Source organism: Ailuropoda melanoleuca, chromosome 4 (assembly GCF_002007445.2).
Source record: "Ailuropoda melanoleuca isolate Jingjing chromosome 4, ASM200744v2, whole genome shotgun sequence".
Taxonomy (NCBI): domain Eukaryota; kingdom Metazoa; phylum Chordata; class Mammalia; order Carnivora; family Ursidae; genus Ailuropoda; species Ailuropoda melanoleuca.
In genome coordinates, this window is record NC_048221.1 from 43,176,301 (window position 1) to 43,190,961 (window position 14,661).

A 14,661-nucleotide genomic window follows, 5' to 3' on the forward strand; every position below is an offset into this window, starting at 1 on the left:
TGTCCATTATACATCAGTAAAGCTGAAAAAGCATTATTTGTTGAATTCTTTGGAGAATTATTTAAGGGCAAAGTGCCAAGATATCTGCTACTTACTCTTAAATGATTCAGAAAAAAAAATTAGTATAATAGTGAGAAGGAAAGAGGGAAAAGGAGAGGAGAGGGAATAAAAAGAGAAAACAAATATCAAAATGTTTACATTAGTTCTGAGTCATAATCATATGGGTATTCATTACACTATTCTTTCAACTTTACTGTAAGTTTGGAATTTTTCAAAAAAATTTTTGGCCAAAGGGGAATCCAGATAATCAGTTTTAAACTGAGTGTTCTATGTAATCTTGTCCAAAGTTATTACATTTTATATGTTATTTTAGGTCAACCCTACCCAACAATTTTAAGGTTTAATACACTTGCTTTACTTTGGACCAACTTGTTTCAAATTTACAAACTTAGAACCACTGGTTTACTTTGGGCAAACACACTGAGGAACATTTTCGGTTGTGAACATGATTGGTAAGGAAAATATTTGTCAACAAAGAAAAATAAATGTTCTGCATGATAAAGTTTTAGAAAACCGAAATCTGCCACATATTAAGTATGGGCCCTTGGACAACTTATTCAACATCTTTAGTTCTCAGTGTCTTTATCTATGAAATGAAAGTAGTAAAGACACCTACCTCATAGGGTTGTGGTGAAGATTAAAGTAGATAATCATTGGAAAATGTGTAACTCTTTCTGACACATAATAAGAACCTGAAATAATGATAGTCCATGTCAGAAAAAAAATGCATATCTCTGGACAGACGTCATCCTTCTACATTTTGCATGGCTCAGAATTAAATCTGTAATATCATTCCCCTACCCACCCACCAAAGCAGTAAGAAAATTTATTTTGAAATTGCAGAGACCCAACTAAATATATCACTTAGCCTGAGTTTGGATTTATACCGTAACATTTCATGTGATTATGTGGCTATATCATGTAGATTACCTAGATTCTGGATTCCTAGAATTAAAGGTTGCTTTTGCTATATTTGTTGTTTGCAATATTTCTACATCATATTGACAAAGAGGGTAGCAGGGTTTGAATTTAGACAGTGGTTTCCCTGAAAAGAACTTTTAAAATGTCTACTTAAAGATTGAGTCTTGAATTCTGCCTTAATCTCTGATTCATGTTGTTCTAAAATTAACCCCATTCCTCTGTATCTGGGATGCATTTAGGAAAAAAAAAACCAAAAAAAACAGTAACCCATTTTCTCAAAGCATGTACAAAAGAAAGCAGGCATCTTATTCCTCTTTCACACTCCATGAAATGTTAAGAACAGACTTTGCTTAGTGTAATCAGTTATTCACTTTTCTTCTAATGTAACACTGTGGTAATCTTAGGAAATAAAGACCATTTTGGGTTTGGTTCTCTTTCTGCCAGTCTTACTTCTTGAACACTTTCTTCCTCATCTTGTTCCATCTGCAGCAGATCTAAGGGGAGATACTTTCTCTTTAAGAAAAAAAGATGAACTGAGTCCCCCTCCTGTAAAAGCCTGTGTAAGGCTTTTTGCAGTTGATGGAAGGGATGCCAAGGAATAAAATGAAAAGCCCCTGTCATCTACCTAGCGCCTACACTCCCTGGAGCCAACAAAAGAGCTCAGCACCAGAGCTGAAGAGTCTATAGGGCACTACATTAGTGATAAGGTTGATTATAAATAATAATGACCTTAGTGGATGATGAGAAATGCAGTAAACTTTTTCTGAGCCAAGCAAGACAATATAGGGGATGCAATATAAATGCATAAAGTTTGTAAGGAAAGCAGATGCTGAGAGACTTTATTTCTCTCCCCAGTAATTTAAATGGACAATGTGCTCAGTAAATTTTTGTTGAATGAGTAAGTAAACAAGAGTTTTAAAAACTGATTTCCTAGTGGAAGTCCATAAAGTGAAGCGTATTTGCTTTTAATCCCAACTCTCCACTTAAACTCTCTTTCCAGAATACTATCAGATTCCTGACATGGGAACATAGAAGAGGATGTCCACCTGTTCAGGGACAGAGATATAGAAAGAAAACACATATATGGAATCACATGGAGCTCACCTAGTTAAAAGAGTGTCTTCTTTGGTTCCCATGGCAGGGTCCAGTGGGAGAGGATTATATATACTGGATTGAGATTAATTTTTATCTGTTCTATTTGGTTTTGTGAGAAGCGGGACAGGGAGGTGAGGGTCATATTAGGTACTTGTTAGGGTTTGCCTTTTTTAGTGACCATGCCACTGGTTATTTGTTCTAAAGCCCTGCTTGGTTGCACTGATAGACTTGGAGTTATAGTACTTTCTTGGTTTTGGAAGTAGCTTATTGTACTGAATATGGTAACTTTTGTGAAAGCATATTAAGAAGTCTAAAGTTACTTCCAAGGCAAAACAGTGTTTAGTATTGTTACTGCAGCTATACTTAGAACAACCCCATTTAAACTTGTTGGTTTTTAATCTCAGCTCTGAATTCTTAGGAATTCTAGCTATGAGGATCCCACACGGTTCCCTTGGGTCAGGGTTTCTCAAAGGTGGCATTATTCACATATTGGGCCAGAGAATTTTTTCAGAGTTGGCTATGCATTATACATAGTTGGCAGTATCCCTGGCTTCTACCCACTAGATGCCAGTAACATGCACCTAACCCCCTCCGTTGTGACGGTTAAACCAGTCTTTCAAAGCTTTCTCTCTTTGTTAAAAGGAAAATCAGAATCTTCTGAGTGAAAGGATTTTTTCTCTTTAGATGATAAGAAAATTTGTATGTGTTCTTTAGCCAATATAATAAGGATAAATCAGTTCTACCCCAAAAAGTAAATGAGAAATACCACTTACAAAATAATTTTCTATAATTCGTCCCTCCCCCTTTCACTCTTTCCCTTTCTACACACCCACAAACACACACAAAGGCATGCACATGCACACCTTAAATTAATAGACATTTTTTGCTAATGGTTACTCCACACGTCTGAGTAATTGGCAGCAGATAAATATTGAGGCATATTGTATTTTTTATCTAGCTCCTGGGCCAATTTTATGTCATTGTGACATAATATTTAAAAATGGGCCTTTTTTTTTTTTTTCCCATAGAGTGTTTTAATTTTGTGACCCTGGTCTCTGTGAGTCATTGTTACAGGAATCTGATTACTTCTTGGAAAACAAATAAGGCCACAGACTTTCTCATGTGGATCCATACTTTTGTCTTGCTCCTCAATTATTTTATTACTGGCTCCATTGCTTTTGATTGGAAAAGAAAGTCCAGTCAAGCTGCTTAGATTGTCATTCCAGTGGGTGCCCTGGGCAATGATTTCTGAACCATTCATTCCTTTGAAATTTTGTTCTCAGCTGGAGAAATGTCACAGTTGTCTTAGCTTTTGACTCTGACTTTTAGTGAGTGAGGCAAGGAATAGGAAATAAGAACACTTTCTAGAAGAAACAATGAGCAGTTGTATGCATATCAGGTGACTTACTGCTGAAGATTCCAAAGCATTAAAAAATATTGATTAAGTTTCAACCTGTTGAGAAATTATTGCCATAACTTTCATTTTGCCCCTAGATTTGCTGAGGCTCAGAGCTGTATTTAACTTGCTGAATCTTGTATTATGGCCAGAAAGAGACCTCAGGAGCCCCATTCCCCAGGTTCTTATTAGCCTTGACAAGAGTGTTGTTAAAATTGCAGACTCCTCAGAGTCCAAAGAGATGCAGTTTCTTGCAATTTCTATGCAAAGTCTAAAACAATCTCTGTATATATTTTGGCTTCTGAAATACATTCTGAGGTAATATATCAGGTTATACTATCTCTGTGAAGACAGTTTCTTTTGTTTATAGTTGCTAATCATTTTTCTTTTTTTCTTCCTCTTTGCTATATTTATTTTGACATTAATGTTGGCTTTGACCTTAAAGGAAAAAAAATATCATTTTCCAGATTTAGGCTTTTATATAAACCACTTCATATTTTAAATGGTATGTCTCAGGGGAGAAATGTATGAAGAATTGATGGAAGTTAGAAATTTTTAGTTAGTAATTATCACCTACCATTAGAAACAAGTGCAAATCACATGATGTCAAAGTGAATCTATTTCATATCATAATCAAAAATGAATCAAAGTAATTACCAGCCAAACAGGGACTGAATAGAACTTAAAACCAATTAAACTATTTATTTCGACTGTACCACTGAATAAACACGTTAGTGTTTTAATTTGCTCCTTTTTTCATTTACTTCAGCAATATGTTTGCTAATATGACTGAGATGCACAATTGCTATTTAATTAACCTATTTTTGTCGGCACCTCACATGAGCTGCGTTAAGTAGATGTGCTAAAGTCTCAATAATAATGAGCCAGATAAAAATAACAAACATGAAATTTATGCCAGTCATTTTACAATTTATGCCAAATTGCAACAATACTCAAGGAAATAAGGAAACAGGTTATCTTAGAGAAATTGGATTGAAAATACTTACAAAAGCATGTTGAACCAACAAAAAATTACTGAAAAGTAAAATTTTTAAAAAGTATAATTATACTGTTTCATCATCCTCCACTTTGTTTTATTATTATTAACTATTGATATTGAATCTTCTTGAGGCCTTCCATCTGATTTGGAATAACTGAGTTGTAATGGATATGAAAAGGTCTGGCAGGATGCATTTACACGAGATCCTCTGTCTTTGGAGTGAGTTACTTTTCTGGTTATTGAGTAAGAGATCATAAAAGTGTCAATTTCCCCTTTTTTCCCTAAGGCCAGTACCAAACCCTAAGAAAATTTGGGTTATCTTGACCTTGTTGAAACACATTTTTCCACAAAAGTAAGGTAACTGATAATGTGAGGAGAAGCCCTTCCTTTCTTTACTTTCAAATAGTAGGAGCGGAAGAAAATTGGAATTCAATTAAATATAAAAAGACTCTTTCCCCACAAAGTGTAGTACTCTGGCAGTTGGCTCATGAAGACAGACATCTACCTGGACTTTTGGCTTGTCATCCAGTTTTACTGTCAGGTAGACATAATTAGTATTATGAATTAGATATTAGAATTAGATAAAATTATTTTCTGCACAGCCTTTTTTTTTCTTTCACACATTTATAATTTACTTACACTTCATAATAATGATGCTTTCTGTTCTCTAAAATAGCTGCTTATTAGCCAATTTATCTTGGGACCCCAAAAGGTAGCAGAGGCCCCTACATTTGGGACAGGTTTTTTGTTTGTTTGTTGTTCAAGTATACCTTTATTTTATTCCCATTATAATGGTTGCTGTTAGGAGTGTTAACTAATGGAGATCTCCTTTCTAATTCTTAGAACAAATGAATGTTACACCTGTGAGAGCCCTCAAAGGTCTGGACCAAGCCCTATTATACAGATAGGAAAACTAAGGCTCAGAAAGGCAAAATGTCATATTGTAGATCACCTGATTTTTATAAGGTGAGAATTACAACTCAGGTTTTCTGGCTCCCTAAATTCCCCTAAGTCCTTTATCACACAGGCTCATTAACTTCTAGCTGCTCTGTGTGTTTAGAACTTAAAATCACCACATGGGTTCCTTGATCACCTTTTAATGAGTGACACAAGAGATGAGTCTCCTTTCTCTCAATTGGAGTGTTTTACATCCCTAACTCAGATTTGCTTAACTGAGGTTAAATTTACATTAAAGAAAAGTCTTCAGGGGCTAGCAGCTAGCATATATGGGCAAGAGTGTAGTGGCACCATTTTGGTGAATTGTTCTGTTTAAAAATGTTCACTTTCAGGGTGCCTGGGTGGCTCAGTCAGTTAAGGGTCTGCCTTCAGCTCAGGTCATGATCCCAGGGTCCTGGGATGGAGTCCCACATCCGGTCCCTGCTCAGCGGGGAGCCTGCTTCTCTCTTTCCTTCTGCTGCTCCCCTAATTGTGCTTTCTCTCTCTCTGTCAAATAAATAAATAAAATCTTTAAAAAAAATATTCACATTCAAATACTAAAATCTCTATTTTGCCAAACTAAGCCTGTCCACAGGCTGCTACTCTGCAGCTCTTGACTGCATCACCATATGGACAAGTAATGAAGAGCATTCTTTCAGTTATGTAAGCACAATCAACATCGCAATTCCTTTTAGAATCCTTGCTGTCCCAAGTGCCATGCCAAACCCTCTGTTTGGAATGAGCTGGACTGCCAGTGCTCAAGAAGATGCATATCTTTTGGGACATAAAATGCCCCCATAGAGACCAGCTTTAGTCCAACTAGTATCCCGGAAATCTAGACCTGCAAAGAATATACAAATGCATGTCTCAAAAACTCCATAGGGGAAATGAGGCTGCAGCCTGTAACCTTCCTGGGAGCAGCAGGAAAAAAAAAAAAAAAAAAGCCACAAAAAAACAAAAAACCCTCACAGACAAATCAAATCGCAGGACAAATCCACCATATATACCAAACAATCAGTGCAGTTATGTTCTATAGTTGAGGAATTACATAAATTGCCCATAGGGAAGGAAACCTTAATCTCTACCCCTCCCTTGAAATCTATAAACAGCTGTGTGAATCTCTCTATTTTTGAAAGGTTGAACACATTTGATCAGGGAACCAACTTGATTTCCTAATCAGGTTCAATGTGAGCAGAGCCAGTTAGAGATGTGTGTGATTCTCCCAGTGTGCGTCTTTGATTCATGTGCTAATTATGTCGATCCTTTGGGGAACACAGCCACGAAGCTGGGTCCTCCTTGATTAATGCTGGCTGAGAGCCATGCAGCACGCAGCGGAGAGCAGTTCAGCATCTCTAGTCCCAGCTGAGAATATGGTCCCATTATCTCCCAGCTGCCTAAGCAATCCATAAGGGCCTGTTCTGCGTGGATGATCAGTGTAGTGGAAGCAGGGACTTGCTGAGAACTGAAATCTCTGTTTGATTTGCTATAACATGTAAAGCGAAACTGGGACATTTTACTTTACAGTCTGTAAGTATCAGGTTTTTTTCCCCCTCTTTCTCCCTACAGCTCCATGTGAATGTGACTTTGCAAGCTGCATTTGATTTGCTATTCCATCGCTCTTTGTTGAATCAAGCTGGTGAGACAGAGTGTAATCTGTTTAGAGCTTGCTGTTTCTGTCAGATCTCTTTTATAATTTATTCATACAGGAAAATAAGAGACCTCTCAGAATGCTTTTATACAAGTTAAAAATTATTGGTTTTATTTTTAATTTGGAAGCATGGGTGCATTGTCTGTTGTGCTCAGGATGGTTAGAGCTTATGTTTATCTTCTGTATCTCTGGCCATTGCAAGAAAAATGTAAGTAAAAGCAATGTATATGTAAGAGATCATCTCACATGCACTTCTATATAAAAGAAGCGTGTGTCATTATTTCCAGAATTTGTTTAAGATAGTTTATTTTGCGGCTCTCTGCTGCCACTAAGAAAGGCAGAAACAGGAAAGTTTCTCTCGTTTTTCAGTTGCATGCTGTTTAGAAACTTTGCCAGGGGTTGGGGGTGGAAATAATATATTTGGAATATTTACACACATAAATTGCGTATCTCCTTTTTCATGCTGAGGATCGGTGTTTCAAAATAAGAGTCTGTGTTTTAGCTGTTTTGCTTTTGAAAGTGCCACTTTTTATGAAGTAATGTTAATTAAAAACCAAAAAAAAAAAGAATTTCAAATCTGAGTTCATTTATCTTTCATGTGTCTCCAAATGCAGTCTATCAAATTAATATTTGTTATCCATGCAAAGATGATCATAAAAATGATATTAGAAATTAATATCATTGATAATGTTTGCATGGTGTCTCTCAAATGATCAATGGCTTAGTGAAATTAAAGATTGTTATCACTATGGAAAGGGATATGTGAATTTTTTTGTCTGGGCTTCCCTAACCTAAATATAGACCACACTTTTCTTCCTGGATTGAACATAGAACAATTGAGCTGTTGTAAGAATAGAATTTGAATATAAGAGGCTTGCACTGCTTGAACCAATGGCTAGAGCTGATGTGGACCAAAACGAACTTGACATCATTCATACCTGGAAAGGGGAATCAAAGTGCCCTCAATGAGTTTGAGACCATGGAACCAGAGGATCCCATAATTTCCAGAGTGGAAATACAATTTTCCTGAATAGGCAGTAAGTCTCAGAGCAGAGAAAAACCACAGGCTGTGAAGTATGAAAGTGTCTCACTGGTGGGGACAGAGTATGTCTCATTAGATTTGGTTGATAGGAACGATACAAGAGAGAAAAGACTCAAAATAGATGGTTGTCTACATGAGCACAGGCATTTTCAGGGCTTGAGGTTTGGAGGGAAAAGGTAACAAGCCAATAAAGGACGCTTAACATCTGGCCAGATGGAGCAGAAGGAGAATGGCTGCGTTAACCTCTGGGTAGGGAACAGTCCCAAGGCTGTCCTTCCAAAAAAGTCTGTTTCCTGGGGCGGGGGTGGGGGGGGGGGGGAGTGTGCTTAAGGATGTGAATCACTGAAATCTAAACTGCAGGCAAGTGGTTTTGATGGTTACATTTCCCCTAAACAAAAGAATGGCATCATGCCTTCTTCTAAAATTGAGCTGACTTTTGTAAGTGATGGTTACTGAGGAACCCTCAGCTATATTTAACAAAACAAAAATGAAAACAAAAATTGTTGGTCTTTTTCTAACTACTGCAAGAATATGATCTTGCAAAGGTGTTGTTTAAAATTATAAAAAGAGAAGGTAGTCCTGATTTTGTGTGTGTGTGTAGTGGGAATTTTTGCCGTTTGTAGAGTATTTTCCTGAAGTACTTAAGTATGATTTTTACTTTCCATTCAAACATTAAGAAATTTCATCTCCTATGATATTAAACATTTTTGTGGCTGGTCACCACAAAGCTTTAAGAGGTTTTGCAAGACTTATAGTGTGCTTCTGTGACTTTAGAAATGTTTTATTTTCTAAAAATTGGGACACTCTCTCCCCAATTGTGTTTAATCTGTAGAAAAGGGGATTGCTCCACGCGTTAGTTTAGTGTCTGGTCACTCGACAGATAGGGAAGTCAGATGGGTGTTAAATATGCCTTGTAAGAGGTGCTTTTAAAGCCCTGGTGATTTAATTGGTCTTCAAAATAAATGTAAAATGTTATGAGATAATAAAGGAAAAGTCTTACATTGTATATGTAAAGATAGTATGTTTCTGTATGTGTTTGCATGCATAGAAATCTACCCAACAGCCTGGTAGATAGTTTCTGTGCTACTCTGACTGCAGTATCCCCTCAACATCGAGAAGGTGCTGAGGTTGAACCAAGTGGAAGAAATCCTGACAAGGGGCACATGAGTAGAAAGTAGAGCCCCTGGCAGTGTGTACTTTGAGCCCCTGGCAAGTGTTTCTTCTGTCCCCAGAGGGGACACAGCTAAACACAAAGAGGACTTCACAGCATCCTCAGCAGCAGTTGTAAGCCGGTCCTCCTTGCTCACAAACTGCACTCCAGCCCTCTGTGACAGGTTGGGCAAGCAAAAATGTGAGGTGCGGATTGAAGCTCTATGAACTAAAATAATTTCAAAGTAAATATGATGGAACAGAAAAATGAATTTAATAACCCTGAAAATTTGAGCAGATTTTAAATGTTAGCAAGCCTTGACAGTTACGTACTTTCAAAGTATCCACTCAATGAATTATCAATAGTAATGGTGTAAGCTTGAGCTCTTTCAAATTGCTGTGCAAGCTCTAACAAGCTGCTTTACCTCTCTGTGCCTCAGTATTTCCCCTGTAAATTTAAGTCTGATTTCCAGGATACTCCCTGGGTTAGGAAAGTCTATGATCTCATGACACTTCATTTTAACCTCTCACTAACTCCTGGAAAGCCCTTCAAATTGCCCAGGGACTGAGTGAAATGTGATTTAATTGTCATCTGAAGCAAAGTGTTACTAGGATTCTTTATTTTCTTCCTTTCTCTTCCTTCTCTTTCTGTCTCCTTTCCCTATTCCCTTCCTTTCTTCCTTCTTTCCTTCTTCTCTTTATCCCTACTCCCTCCCTCTCTATCCTTGTCCCCAGTTACCTCTCCCCCTTTTTTATTGTGAGCTGTTCTAAAAATCAAGCAGAAACAAAGTTGGAAATGTCTGTTCTTTTGATCTGTTTGTTTGCCACCTTCTCTTATGAGAGATCATCAAGGTATAAACAAGGTATATAATGATTCTGCTCTGTTATGTATAAATTCACTTAATCCTAGACATAGTTCGCAGAAGGGACCTGAAAGTCATGGATGTGTATATATGTGTGTATAGATTATTCATATTAATTTTGAAAGTAAGAGAATAGTTTATCTTATATTCTAAACTCCAGATGATTAAACAGGATTTATCCAAGTATATTAAACTAACAATATTTACTTTAAAAATAAAACAAAAAAATTCACAACTGAGTGTATGCTTCAATGTAACAGGATACTAAAGAGCTTCATTTAAGAAAAAAAAAAATTAAGGTGTACCAAAGGATTTTTGTTTTTCCCAAAGAAATGACAGTTTTATTTAATAGTATGGAAAAGAAGCGCCATAAGTGATTTCATTAAGAAATAGAGCTGACCCTTAAACAACCCAGGTGTTAGAGGCTCTGATCCTCTGTACAGTCAAAAATCTGTGTATAACTTTTGACACCCCAAAAACTTAATTACTAATAACCTAATGTTGACCAGAAGCCTTACAGATAACATAAACAGTTAACACATATTTTGTATATGTCCCTGCACAGTTGAAAATTACCTGTAAACTTTTGACTCCCCAGAAACTGAACTTTCAATAGCCTACTGCTGACCAGAAACCTTCTTGATAACATAACAGTTGATTAACACATATTTTATGTTATATGTATTATATATTGTATTCTTTTTTTTTAAAGAATTTTATTTTATTTATGTGATAAAGAGACAGCCAGTGAGAGAGGGAACACAGCAGGGGGAGTGGGAGAGGAAGAAGCAGGCTCCCAGCGGAGGAGCCCGATGTGGGACTCGATCCCAAAACGCCCAGATCACGCCCTGAGCCAAAGGCAGATGCTTAATGNTGCCGAGATCACGCCCTGAGCCAAAGGCAGATGCTTAATGACTGCACCACCAGGGCGCCCCGTATTCTTTTTTTAAAAGATTTTATGTATTTACTTGACAGAGAGAGAGCACAAGTAGGCGGAGTGGCAGGCANCAGATCACGCCCTGAGCCAAAGGCAGATGCTTAATGACTGCACCACCAGGGCGCCCCGTATTCTTTTTTTAAAAGATTTTATGTATTTACTTGACAGAGAGAGAGCACAAGTAGGCGGAGTGGCAGGCAGGGGGAGAAGGAGAGGCAGGCTCCCCGCTGAGCAGAAAGCCAGACATGGGGCTCCATCCCAGGACCTGGGATCATGACCTGAGCTGAAAGCAGACTCTTAACGGACTGAGCCACCAGGCGCCCCTATATACTGTATTCTTAAAATAAAGTTAGCTAGAGAAAAGAACATGTTTTTAAGAAAATCATAAGGAAGAGAGAATACATTTACAGGACTATATTCTATTTATAATAAATATAAAAACACCTGTAAGGGGACCCATGCAGTTCAATCTTTTTCAAGGATCAACTGTATATACCTGACACCATAAACAAGTGATCAACTTTGTGGAATTTAAGTCAGATAAAAAAAAAAAAAAGTCATGGCAAATGTTCTTTATGGCACTCTTTCTGTAATCTCAGACTGTTCATTGCTAGTGAAGACTCTCAGTTAAAAACTACAAACTACAGATTTACTAAACTCACCACTAATGGTGCTTGGGATTCCTGATGTGCCCAAACCAAATTGTGAGTAAATTTCCTTTGTGTGTCTTTACTACAAGTACTAGAAGAAGCTAAATTAATTTCAGAATTGATATTTGTAGTACAAGGATGCAGTGTTTTTTGCTTCTTTCACTATTAAATAAAATAAAAATACACATTGGCCGGATAGCTGGAATAATTACAGACTAATATCCTTCTTAACAGTGGACAATATTTATATATATTTTTAACAACTAGTGTAGTTAAAGATGGATGGTAAGTACCCATTTGATGGTGGTAATAGCTTGGATTGGCTCCACTTCTTATTCCAGAACAGGGTAGTATTATAGCAGCTTCTAAACAGAAGTTGGAATATTAATTTTTCCCTCAAATTTTACCATTAGGAAATCTCTATATATATGGCTTCCTATTCTCGAGTTTGAATGTTAATGTTATTCCGTATTGAGCTTGTAGACTATATTTGATGTGATCCATGCAGAGTATAAAATTAATTTTCCAAATCTCATAATATTAGGTAGATAGCCTGGCTTTTCAGGCAGCAGGCCCTGTTGTAAGTAGAATCAGTAACATGAAATAATTCCTCTATTTTATAGTCATGCATTCTTCTATGACCAAAATGATTTGTACGTATGGATATTTCTATGCAAAAAATATAATGGTGACAGATAGGTTTGATAATTTGTGGCTTTCACACCCTTGATTATAAAGTTACCAGGCAGCTCCAGGGGCACTGCTTTTGGTTTTAAACCGGTGCTTCTGATGACTTGAGATGTTCAATTCAATATCACTTAGTTAATAGCTCCAGTGGTTTATCAGACTGTTTTATTGTGTAGTTAAAAAGGTAGAGTTGTAAATTGGATTTAGACATGGCTCTGGGTTTTGTACATGGTTTCACATGTCTTCACCTATATTCCAAAGTAGGAATGAGTCCTTCTGCATATTAGCATGAATTCTCTCTGTTGTTTCAAGGAAGGAACAGGATGATTTAATACTGAGAGGAGCTATTCAGAAAGAACTGCAAAGGAATAAAGTATTTCTATGGTTAGATATAAAATGCAGGGCTACAGATTCTGAGGATATGACAGAATTTAGAGAAGCTGCCTGTGCCAAGCAGTTGGCCAAGGGGACTAAAGGAGACAGATTTAAGTCTCGCCAGAAGGAAACCCTATATCAAGGGATAGAAATGTGAGTGCCCTGGAAAAAGAAGATGTAAATAAGGAAGCAGAGGAATGAGTGTATTGTAGTTGAAAGAGATGTAGATTTCCTACACAGGAAAATGGGGTAAGGGAGTGAAACCTATTGAGTTTAAGGACGCCGGGACTAATTCCAAAATAGTTGGCTTAGGTATTGTGAAGTCACTGTGCAGATTTTTAAGAAATTTACTTCAATGAAGAGATATAGAGAAAAAAGAATGCTCTTGGCTTCTTTAATGTACTGCCCTAACAAGCCTTAAAAAATTATCTTAAATGAAATGACTGTTACGGTACCAGAGGTAGACTGTCTTATTTTAATGAAGATTTTTGCAGTAGTGTATATGGATAGTGTGTTTAGTATGGTAGATGTTGTTATCTGTGTTATCCTACGTTTTCTCAGGACATGGGGTAGATGCCTCAGTCCCAGGAGGTCAATTTTATTAAATCCCTTTGACTGCCCAGGAGGTAAATTTAAAGTTCTTACTGCGCCTGGGTGGCACAGCGGTTAAGCTAAGCGTCTGCCTTCGNGTGGGGTAGATGCCTCAGTCCCAGGAGGTCAATTTTATTAAATCCCTTTGCCCAGGAGGTAAATTTAAAGTTCTTACTGCGCCTGGGTGGCACAGCGGTTAAGCTAAGCGTCTGCCTTCGGCTCATGGCGTGATCCCGGCGTTATGGGATCGAGCCCCACATCAGGCTCCTCTGCTATGAGCCTGCTTCTTCCTCTCTCACTCCCCCTGCTTGTGTTCCCTCTCTCACTGGCTGTCTCTATCTCTGTCAAATAAATAAATAAAATCTTAAAAAATAAAAAATAAAGTTCTTACTGTAGGGTGTAATACTCCACAATACTGAATGACTTGAAATCATTTTGCTTCACTTTTCTTCTACTGAGCATTGTGTTGAGATTAATATATTTACGTCTCCTTGACATTCAGATAAATACCTTTATCTACTAGACATGACCTCTAAATGAGTCATGTCGTTAATTATACACAGTCACGTGCAAGAACTTTCCTTCCAAGCAGCTTAGAATTCAATGGATTTGTGCGTCTTTCAGATTGGTAGAGTTGCTCACACACAGGCATCATGCTTGACACCAGAGGGGGAAACAACTGCCATCTCCCAGAAGAGAACAAATTATGTGTTCAAACATGGTCTCTGGCATCTTTATGATGTGTGTGCTAAGTGTGAATCTGGTAATTTAAGGTGTTTGACTCTTCCTCCCATCCAGCTGTCTGGCTGTTGCTCAGAGAGAAGAATAGCAGCAGATTTAGACTGACACAGTCCTTCCCTGGAGTTCCCCTCTACCTCTCCCTGCAGGAACCCACAAGGGTATTAGTTGATTGCTGTTGTTAACCTCTCTTGTAGTATTATATTTCCTGTTGAAAGTACCTTTTGTGGCATGTGAGTACATTTAAGAAACATGAAACTTTAAAAATGACTTTACTTTTAAACCTTCTTGCCTGAATTATTAGGAGAAAAACAGTTTGTCAGGTAACTGGTGTGTGTGTATGCGTATATATCTAAGCTAAAATCTTTGTGAATCTTTATGTTCATCAAGAGCCATGGCTGAATGATAACTTTGGTTTTAGTGGTATTTTTTTTCCAAGTCATTTTCATATCCTGTGACTGATATTCAAGATGTTTATGTAAACTGATAGAGTAAAATATTTCTCACCTGAGAAACATTTTTGAGTATATGACAGTTTCAATCTCAAAGTAATCTAGAAGGTAGAGATAGGAA

At 37.3% G+C, this 14,661-nt stretch overlaps 1 protein-coding gene across 6 annotated transcripts in view; it reads left to right on the top strand.

Annotated features, from left to right (window-relative positions):
* The window catches only part of CNTN4 (contactin 4), a 901,169-nt gene that overhangs the window by 388,765 nt on the left and 497,743 nt on the right, over window positions 1-14,661 (top strand). Inside the window, exon 1 of one of the 6 annotated variants that reach the window (XM_011220650.3) lies at window positions 6,419-6,935. The exons of the other annotated variants lie outside the window; for them this stretch is intronic. The gene's annotated coding sequence lies outside the window, so the exon portion shown is untranslated. Of the gene's footprint in view, window positions 1-6,418; window positions 6,936-14,661 lie in introns of those variants that run through there. 6 annotated transcript variants of the gene reach the window in all.